Source organism: Scomber japonicus, chromosome 3 (genome assembly GCF_027409825.1).
Source record: "Scomber japonicus isolate fScoJap1 chromosome 3, fScoJap1.pri, whole genome shotgun sequence".
NCBI lineage: Eukaryota > Metazoa > Chordata > Actinopteri > Scombriformes > Scombridae > Scomber > Scomber japonicus.
The window spans coordinates 26,871,800-26,882,600 of NC_070580.1; positions in this window are offsets into that span (position 1 = coordinate 26,871,800).

Consider the following 10,801-nt stretch of genomic DNA (forward strand, 5'->3'; position numbering starts at 1 on the left):
AAATGTGCAACCAATTATTTCACCACAATGTCAAGGTTGCACACTTTCCATATTTTGAGTCCACCTCCTTGAATTAAAAAAACACTGTATTAAATATCAGTTAATTTTAAGTAGACTTGTAATGTTTGATATTATCATTTTATGTCTTGGTCTGATTGGCACTTGAGGCGTTAAAATAAATGTTCTTTTGTAAAGTGGTGTCAAACGACATCCAAGCTTTAGGATTAGACTTAGACGGTGATAAGTGAGCATGCAGGAGCTAATTAAGTGTTCCTTTTGCCTCTGAATGCAGTTTCATATATCAGTAATCCTGTATGACCTCAGCCACTGGAGACCAGGAATTGTTGGCTTGGATGCAAAAAAAGCTCACTTATATATAGAATGATGTAATAGATTTCACTTTGTCCATTAACAGATCATTTGACACTGTAATTAAAAACAGCTCGCAGTGATGAATTAATCAATTCCTCCGAGTGGGTTTGTAAGATAAGCCAAGAGCCGTTTCTCTCACACAGGAGAGCAGAAGGTATGCACAGTATTTAGATACTTTGGTAAGGAAATTGACAGAGACTGTGATTTAAGTGGCGCTGCAGCTGAATGAAAAGACGAAGCAAAGTAAGAAAAAAACACACCGGGGGAAGAAAGAGACACAGAAAGGCAACACAAGCACCACACTTCATTATGCAAACACTTGTACGCATACACTTGCACACAGTAGCTTGTTATAGGTAGATTTTATTTAAACCAACTCAAGAGATTTTCGGTGTTAGTTATCTACCGGCAGAGTAGCTGTACATTATTGTTATTAAGAGATTTAAGAGGTGTTTTGAACTAGATGAAAGCAATCTATAGAAACAAAATATACAGTTAAAAAAAGGTAAACAAATTAAAAATGTATGTAAAAGAAAGAACACATTCAACAACATACTGCACTCTTCTATCTCCCACCACTATCAACATAAACATATACCTCACACTGCACACTATGCACCATATGGATGACCCTGAGGCTCTTCCTGCTCTCCTGCACCACTGGCGTGATAACTCCCTGACAAGCTCAGTGAGGAACTCATTATCACTAAAGGGTGGCATGTGAGCTGGAGGTTACCTGAGAGGGAAGGTCTGCTGAAACTCCCATTAGTCTGTGTGTAGTTTCCTCTGTGATACTTTTGAATTTGTTCTTTTGTAGACATAAATCACTAGAATGACGATATTTTGTATAGCATTTGCATATCTTGTATGCTTTAAAATAAGCTTAAGAGACAACATTACATCAAACGTAATGTGGTAAGCACATCTCAGTTCAATTCAACACCGTTCCTTAAAATTCTGTTCATATTCAACTAACTGCAAAAGCAACCAATACATCTTGGACGAAATATAATGTTGCCAGATTTACATTTTAACTAGAAAATGTTTATTATGAATGTACATGTTCTGAAAACTGCTCTCTGCCAACTCAAATGTGCATTGTTAATGTATTGCATTTGTTTTCCTGACAAATCTACTGTCTACTCCTGGCAACTAAAATATGATTAAAGGTTGAATATGTAGAATATTTATTAAAAGCTATATTTTTAAAAAAAATAATACAGCCACGGGGCGTTTTGAGGGGTACAAAATGAAAGTATTACTTTTCCATAAAAAAAAAATTTAGTCTGAATTAATATTTTTAAAATTTTTTGACGGATTCGACAATGACGTTCTGACACGTTCTGTGTACATTGTACCAGCCAGTTAGCGGCCGGAATTGCGGGTTGCCAGGGTTGTCTGTTGTTCCGGTGCAGCTACTGCAGGCTGGCACTGGGTGAAATGGAGTTGTAAACAAGCAGAGCCGTGTTGGACTTCCCAGCGTTTTTTGCTCTCAAGTACAACTTTTCATCACAAAACTTCGAAGGTAAGACAGAATATCTGTTAGTAGCTGTAGATAAGTGGTTATTGACCTTTGTATTGTTTGGCTGCTGGTTCACTGAATTTTTAGCTCAATAATAGTGGTACTGTTGAACTCGCCAGGGTCTTAGCTTTCATATGAGATGCTATTTGTTTGTGTACCATGAAGTATCAAAACGGTAGCAATGGAAATGTGGAGAGTGGGTTGACTTTCTGACGCTATTCGGATTTTGATATTTGATCATTAACCTCTTAACGCACGCTGTTCCGTTCACGGGACAGGACGGATGTTAGGAGGTAGCCACACGGTCTTCTGAATGTTTTAAACACCAAACCTTAAACATATATATTCATGCCGTACATTGTTGGAAAGCTTAGATTGTTCTGATTCATTCAAGACCACTCACGACGTATATGGTTGCTCACAGCCGTAATAGTATTAGCGATTAGCTCGGCTAGCCACTCAGCTAAGTGAGAAAAGCTATAATGCCTACATACCTTCAAAGTCTTCCCTTTATCCACAAGGATCATCTTATGACACAGGACTTTCTGTACAGCTCGCCAAGTATCCATTCTTGTGAAATATGAAATCCGTTTCCATAAAACCGGAATATTTTCCTCAATATGTCCATGTATTTAGTCCAACACGTAATGTAATAACACAAATAACAAACCATATACGGTCCGTTTACGTCATTTCCTGACCTGCGCGTCCATCTCAGAATACACGTGACTAGATGTTTACGACCGTGAGCCTCTCCTGCTTCTGACGACACCACACACAAGTCAATCGGTGCTTAGGATTAGGCAGTACATGTAGAGACATTGCTGCTACTCCCACTGGCGTTACAATGTAATGTACCTCGGTGGTTTCAAGCAGAGACATTGTTTCACGTCAGTTACAGCGAGGGTATGTTCGCTTCCTGTTTTCAAAATAAAAGCACCAACTCTATCGGTATGGTTTTCTTAATAATAAAAGGCAACGGGTGTTTTATTTTGTGAAAATGACCGGAAGTGCGATACTCGCTACGGCTAACTTGAGTGGCTCCGAATTCGCAGGAATAAAACTTTAAGCCGATGTTATTTGGACAAATTAGCGTCACATTGTGGATCTAAAGGGCTACTTTCTCGCCTAAAAAGGTTAGACATGTGGATAAAGTGGTATATTTACAGAGTTAGAGCTAAAATAAAAAGTCCAAAGGCCCAAACTGTCAGAAGACCCTGCAGTGTTAATTGTTTCAGAATTTAACAGCAACTTAAAGGGGACATATGCTTTGGGTTATTTTTGCAGCTATTTTTATACTGTTTTGATATCAGATGTCTTTGTTAAACATGATCATAGTTCTAAAATTTGAAGTGAATGTCAAATTGTTTGTACATGCCCACAAATGGCCACCCATTACATATTGTTGGTAAGATTGCTTCACAAGATTTCCATTCAAATATTTTGGATTGGATTCAGGCACAAAGATGTACGGATGTATCTGAGAAGTTTATATTTTGAGGAAAGAATGAGAAAAAGAAGTGAAGTCTTACTACGATTTTATCCTTACTTTCATACTTTTTTTTACTTAGCCTCCAGAGCCGGCTGAAGTCTGCCGAGGGGCAGTTTCTAGGAACTAACCAATCAGAACAGAGCTCATTGGGCATGAGCTCTCTTAAAGAGACAGGAGCTAGAGCAGCATCTTTCAGTCAGAGGCTGAACTAAGTGGCTAAAGAGCCAGGATAAGATGAATAAGGATGTTTTGGAACTGTAAATCATGAAAAGATATACCATTAGAATATTAATATAGACCTAGATATGTGTCTTCTTTAACGTCAGCTGAAAGTCAGTATTTTGCTGACCTCCAGTGGTTCCTGCAGAGATGTTCCAGGGAGTGTCAGTAACACCATAGGCGTGGTTTCAGGTGCAACAGGCTTGAAACTGTCTCCTCGCCTAGTTTTAAGTTACTCTTAAACCCAAGCTTTTTAGTAGTCTAAACCTAGAAACACATTGGAGCACAGGACAGAAACCCCAGTCCTTCATTTTAAAATATTGTAGTTTGTACATCCGGCAGTCATCCAACCATCCTGACTGACTGATGGTTATTTAGATTTTTACATGTCACGTGTTTTGTTTGATAAATGATGTGTCTTTTTAGGAGCTTATTGCTGGGACTTGATAGCTTGCTGTGACCTGAATCTGTGTTTTGGAAAGGGTTTGTTTTTGTAAAGTAAAAGTATATCATTATTTACTGTAATATACAGTAGTTACAGCAAAGTCCACTTTATATAATGCAACTTATATATTTCATTGAATTCAGTAATTATATGCAGCAGCACTTTCTCGAGAAGTCACAGGAGACACTGCATCCTCGCTCAACTGACTATAGGTGAAACAAATAAACAGTAAACTCTATTCCCACTTGCAATTGTCTGTGCACTCACTAAAAATGCGGCCTCATTTATACTTTAAATTAGCTTGCATAAATAGGCTGAAGTGTGCCCGGAAAACACAAACACAAGACTCCCCGCTGGAAATGCACAAAGGAGCAGCACAGAACAAAATCTTTTGAAGGGACTGTAAAAGGGAATTAAGCAGGCCTGTCAAAAAATTAAACTGGCTGTGGTTTGAAAAGGGATTCTTTTAGCTCTTCTCTTCTGCCTCGCCATTCCTTCTCCCAGAATAAATGGGGCTCTGCCAAGGCACTGCAGTCCACACTGCAGATCTTTCTGCCATGGAGGAAAACCTCACACAGTGTGTTAATACCATTTATTGTCTTGCACATAAAACACTTCAGTAATGAGAAGGAGAAATATAGATTTTTACCAAAAATTTGAAGACTTAAACTCATCTATCTTGTTGGTGTTAACCACCACTACCCTTTTCTACTACTTTCCTTTTCTGCAATTGATAATTGAAGGTTACACTATGGGTAGAAATATGTGTCAGAAGAAACTGAATTTGAATCATTTTCATTTAACTTGAATTATTGCATAAAACATGTAATATGAATCATTTAACTTGAATAATTAATTGAAAAACTCAACCAGAATACTATCATTTGGAATTGAATTTATTAAAACTCAAAACTGAATCTATTTGATCCTCACTATATAACTTCCACCTTCAGTTTTCCACGTCGGACGCAATTACCTGAAAGCATCACATGTTTTGCGGCTGCCAGCTGAAGCGCTCTTGCTCAGTCCTGGACAAATTTCCTAAATTGTTATCCCCATTAGTCTCTTAAGCACAGAATTATGGAAAGATAGGGTCCAGGTTGAAAAATACCCAAGTTTTCCTTCAATTGAACAGCATTCATCAGCATATGGAACTGGCTAAGATGATAATAAGGGGTCATACATGCAAATTGTAATCTTTGCCTTTGTGCAAAGATAGATAATATGTCTATTTAACTTTTTCCCAAATTAATGAAGAATTTGAAAAAACACAAATATATGAGAACACCATCAAAAAGAGTAATATCTGTTCAAAGATTTGTCCAGTTTTTTTGTGACTATTTATACTGTACTGTCCATTTGCACAATGTCTTACATTAACAAAATGTGAAAATGGTAACCCCGAAGTCCAATAAAAACATCCAACCAACCAACCAAAATTGTGCAAGGCAGTGCATAATGACTCAGTGGGGAAAGCAATGTTGGAGCATTGTATGGAGTAAAACTAAAGATCTAAATTGCTCAGAGAATTAGCTTGTCCAAACATGTCAGAGGACTCAGTTAGACATCCAATTACGGCTGCTGCTCTCCCAGGGCTATCGGCTGTAACAACTTTTATTAACTACTCTCTTATGAAAAATGAATCCAAACACTCTGTAAATCCTCACTAGATTGGTGTGGGGTTGGGGTTGACGTCTAATCCCATTCAAAAGGTTCGTTCATTTTTATGGCACAAGTCACGACAGCCTGTGTGGAATTCTCGCCACCAGCTTAGAAGAAGAATTAGATAAGTGGCAGCTGCATGAAAGTATATAAATAGACCATGCCTCAGTGTATTTCAGCTAAGTTGTCATAAGTGTCATTGAAAGCCTCTCAGTATATGTTATAGTGCATGAAATATCCATCTCAGCTGTAGCCGCCCTTTCTCTGCTTTCCTTCTCTTGCCAGATGGTGATTAGATCAGTTTAGCTCAGTGGCGATGTGCCCAAGTGCCACCAGAGATGCAAATTTTGTTTCTTTTCGTGGCCTACTCACCCTTGTTGTTTTTTCTGTCTGCATTTTGTCATCTGGCATTTAGTTCTTCATGGGTGACTCACTTGCATGGACAGTGTTTTACCATGCCCAGATTAAGCAGCCTTGTTCTCTTTCATGCTGTGTGACTGGGCTCTTCTTCATGCTTGCTCTTCCCTGTTCCCACGCGTTGTGCTGCACGTTTATTATTTATGAATGCATGCAAAGCTACTTCTGCTGAAGCAAATAGAACGGGAACCCTGCCTTGCTCCAGCGTAAATAATGCATTTGGCACGAACATGCAGTCTTTCAATGTATTGGTGGATTTTTAGGTAGTGGAGCACAGTGTTGTCTTGGAGCCCATGTCCTGAAGTGTTGCCCTTTAGAGTCTCTGGAACCCATTCTGCTGTTCTAAAAGGGACTAATGAGGTGCAGTATGGTACTTCGAAGTTGTTGTATATTGTGACCCAACCCTTATTATGATGCAGAACAGAGAGTCCAGCAGCAGCAGCAGCAGCAGCAGCGAGGGGACTCATTATTTAAGCGCTTCTATGACTGGTAAGGGTAGTTTGCTTTGCTAAAAAGCTTTGCTATGCCACAATCTGGCCACAAGTACAACGATAAAGGAGAATCTTACCTCCAAGAACAACAAAAACAAACTTTCCGCTCTCAACGGAGAACAATCAAGATGCTTATCGATGATCCAAAACGGATTCAATTGTAACAGATTCAGGAGCCATCGCCCCTGGTTAGCATTAGTGCCAAGTACCGCCTCACTCCCATTCCCTTTGCCAGTATCACACTATTAGAAATCTTATTTCCTTTTACAGCTCATCTCACAAGTTGAAATTGACCTATTTAAGACTAAGTAGAGCAATAGCTGAAGTGCAATGTGCTCACTGACTAAAGGTGTGACATCATGAATGTGTCTTCTTCTGAGATACACACACCTGTCACTTTATGTGAATTTTAATGTCGGTACAGAATTTATATCAGAATTTAGGTCTGCATTGAGCAGCAACAGTGACAGAGTTAGTTAAGAGACATGGGTGGAATATGTTAAGGTAACAGGCACAGGAGAGGTCATAGTCGTACGGTTAATTCTTTAAATATTTGCACAGGAGAGGTCATAGTCGTACGGTTAATTCTTTAAATATTTGCAAATAAAGCGGACAACATAATTTCCTACAATGTAACCAATGTAATACCGGGATGAGGCATAGTGTTTGGAAATTATCACTGTTCAGATAAGTTGATCATAGTCATGCATTTTTGCTATAAATTACAGCAATCATGAAAAAGTGATGTCAGTGCCAGGCATCACTCTTTAAACTGACAGCGCCAACAGCAAATGTTTATCTGTGTTATCATGGTTTATGATAATAAAATGTATATAGCACTTTAAAAGTTACACTCTCAGTGTTCACATATAGGATAGGATATAGGATATAGGATTACAAATGCAAATATACACACATACCTACATACATACAACATACATACATGTTGCACATGTGACATACATACAAACATAATACCCTGATACACAAACAAGAAAGAAGGACACAACCAAGATAATCAAAATTAAAAGTGCATAGAGAGTAATTCAAAAATCTAATCTAATCTGTAGAATCTGTAGAAATTCGTTTTCAGCAGCAGCAGCTTAAAACAAACAAATCAACAGATGTTGAGTGTACTCCTTATACATAAAAAGCATACACATACTGATTCTCACATCTCATGTCAGAGAGAAAAATCTATAATAATTAATATATAAAATTTTAGGAATTGTCTTGGACATATCAAAGAGCTGAAAACCTAGCTGCAGAATGCTCGTTAAAGATGCAAGACTGTAGTTTGTTTCTGAGAAATCAACATTGACTGTAAGACCGTGTCAAAAATGATATATTTGTGATCAGAAACTCAATCAGGCGTATGCAGGGAGTTCAGAGTCAGGCCATGCATACAAACAAGATCAACAGTGTGCCCGTGTGGGGCATGTTTCACGAGGTTTAATGATTTTTCAGTGTTTAGGAATTCTTTGGCGAATAAGAGGGATCATCAGTGTGAATCTTAAAATCACCTACAATAATGATCTTGTTAACTCTGAACACAACAGAAGAAAGCAGACTGGAGAAATCAATCACAAAAAATCCAAGATCTCAGGGGCCCTTGAATGACGGTATAACACATTGGGATGTCACACTATAATTCACACATGCTAAATGAAAGTTATTAACTCATAATTATCCAGCATATTCAACAGCAAGTGGGACATATTTGAAATGGTTCAAATAAACCACTGCAATGCCTCCACAATGACCTACGGACCTTAGGACACTCAGTTAGAGGTGCAAACCTCCACCAGGGGGCAGCAGTCCACAGAGCCAAGTGTCAGTAAGACATAAGATATCTATAATAGAAGGTGACAAAACCTTCAAGAATAAAATACTTATTTGAAAGTGATCAAGTGCTGAAAAGGGAAAAGACAATTTGAGAAGTGGACTTTAGAGGCTTAAGTTAAATTGTTAAACTTGGTAGCAGACTGAGTGATTGTCAGGTCAGGGATTGAAAAAATAGAAGCAACTGTAAAATATATGAGTGGAGAACTAGGCTTGGTTGGGATGTGTCAGTGATTGCTAAAATGTACAGATCTGAAGTTTGAAGGGTTAACAAAAAGATAAGAGGTAGGAGTGTGTAACTTTTGCAGAAATGTAACGTCAGTTTATTGTTTGTGGACAAATGGTAGGATCCTGTGTGGTTAGGGTCCAGACTATTATGTTTAAAGAGTTTTGGCCAGTTAAGAAAAGTAGGTAAATTTGTCAACAAAGGGGTTGCCCCTTCCCAGGCAGTACCCCCTCAACCACATGGAGCTGATGAACTGAATTTCACATCCTCAAAGCAGGAAGGGGGGAGTGGGCTGGAAATGACACCGTGTACCACAATCTAGCACATTGTCAACAAGAGTTTCTCAGATTGTCAAAGTTTGATGTTGTTCATTCCTGCATGAATAACAACAGTGGAGACCAATCTGCAAGACAGCTATGTTGATGCCTCAATAGCAAAATGTTATGGGTGAAGTGGGGTGTTTGGGTTCTGGGAACCATGAATGTGCTGACCACAAGAGCAGTAGGGGACAGGGTAGCTGTCAGGCATGACACGCAGCCTGGACTCCCCCAAAGGCAGTAGAAGGAAGCCGTCGGTCAGTGAGTCTCATGTCCAGGCTGTGCTCAGTTGCCATTGGGCAATGGTGGACATGTCCTCTCTGCACAGCAGCACCACTAGCAACTGAACCAATGGGGGGGCAGTGTGGTACCCACTGCAGTAGAGCAGCCAGGCTGACCAGAAGCAGCAGCAGCAACATTCCTGACGTCCCTGATACCAGAGCCAGTTTGAAGAGCTCTACTTGTAGAGGAGCGAAGAAGTTGCTACACTGTAGAGCCACTAGTAACAGTGATTGAAAAGGAGCATCTGCAGTGGTCTTTAATGCTCTTGACCAGGACCCACAGCTCCGGGAGACAGGGAATGGAGTAGGGTCAGGACTGAGGACTTGGATCTGGCTTCAAGGATCAGCCAAACAAATTCTTTAAATGACGAGTCAGTCACTCCGGAGAAAGACTGTTGATATTTGAACTTAGTCGCACCCCCTCAAATTAATGGACATGCATTACCAAGGCAACAACTAAAAGAGAAATATGGCAGAAACCCATGTGTAGCACAGTAGTCCATCCAGACTCTGCCCCCCCCACTTCTCACTCGACATGTGTTCAGCGTCTCTGTCCACAGAAGCAGTCGTCTGTCAGATGCAGCTCCTGGTGAGCTGAGAGGACAGTAGCTAGTCTTCACAAGGTTGACTGACATCAGAAATTTACTGAAACAAAATAGTTTTCATGTTGGCTTTACGGGAAGAAATCGACAAAGTTTGTATTTATTGATTCATTGATATGGTTCATAGTTTAAAGCACACATTAAGTGGAATACAATCTAAACAGCTGCCTGCTCAGATTACATTTCACTAAATGTGACAGAAACAGACTCAGGGTATAAGAAATGCAGGGAATCTCTATGAGACTGTTTCCGATTTAGTGTGGACTGATATGTTTCATAAGATGGAAGTCTGTCTCTTCTGTGAGAAAACACTTAGTAGATTAGTAAATTGGCCACGGCCTCTCTCTCCCCAGGTGGCGAGCCGTCCCCCACTATTCAATGGGTGCTGGAGATGGCAGGCTGTCATGCCCTCACACAAACAGCTGCTCCGATGACTTCCCCCTGTCCTGTGCATGAGCATGAACTCCCCCTGCTGCTGATTGGCTGGAGTAGTGTTGTGTTGCTCGCTCCAAGACACTGTGTTCACATGCCCATTTATCGAGCTAGTGCTAAATTTCTTCTTTTTTTTAAGCACACACACAGAAAGGACAGCTAGTTGACTGTGAGGACATATTCACAGAATTTAACAAAAGCTGTATTGGATTACAATCGCTGACTTTACCTTTTAAAGCCATGAAGTTTAAGTATGAAAAGTGGGTTATGAGGTTTTGTGCATGAAAGTGAAAACTAAAATCATAGTTATTTGGCAGAATGGGTGGGCTCTGTCTTTCCTATTCCCTGCTTGTTAAAAGAGAGTCTGCAGAAGGTGTTGTTGCATCCACAGGTATTATTAATTTGGTATCATCTCCTGATACAAAGGTGTTATTCAATGGGTTACAGGTTCACTCAACTAAAATAAAACAAGGGTTAACGA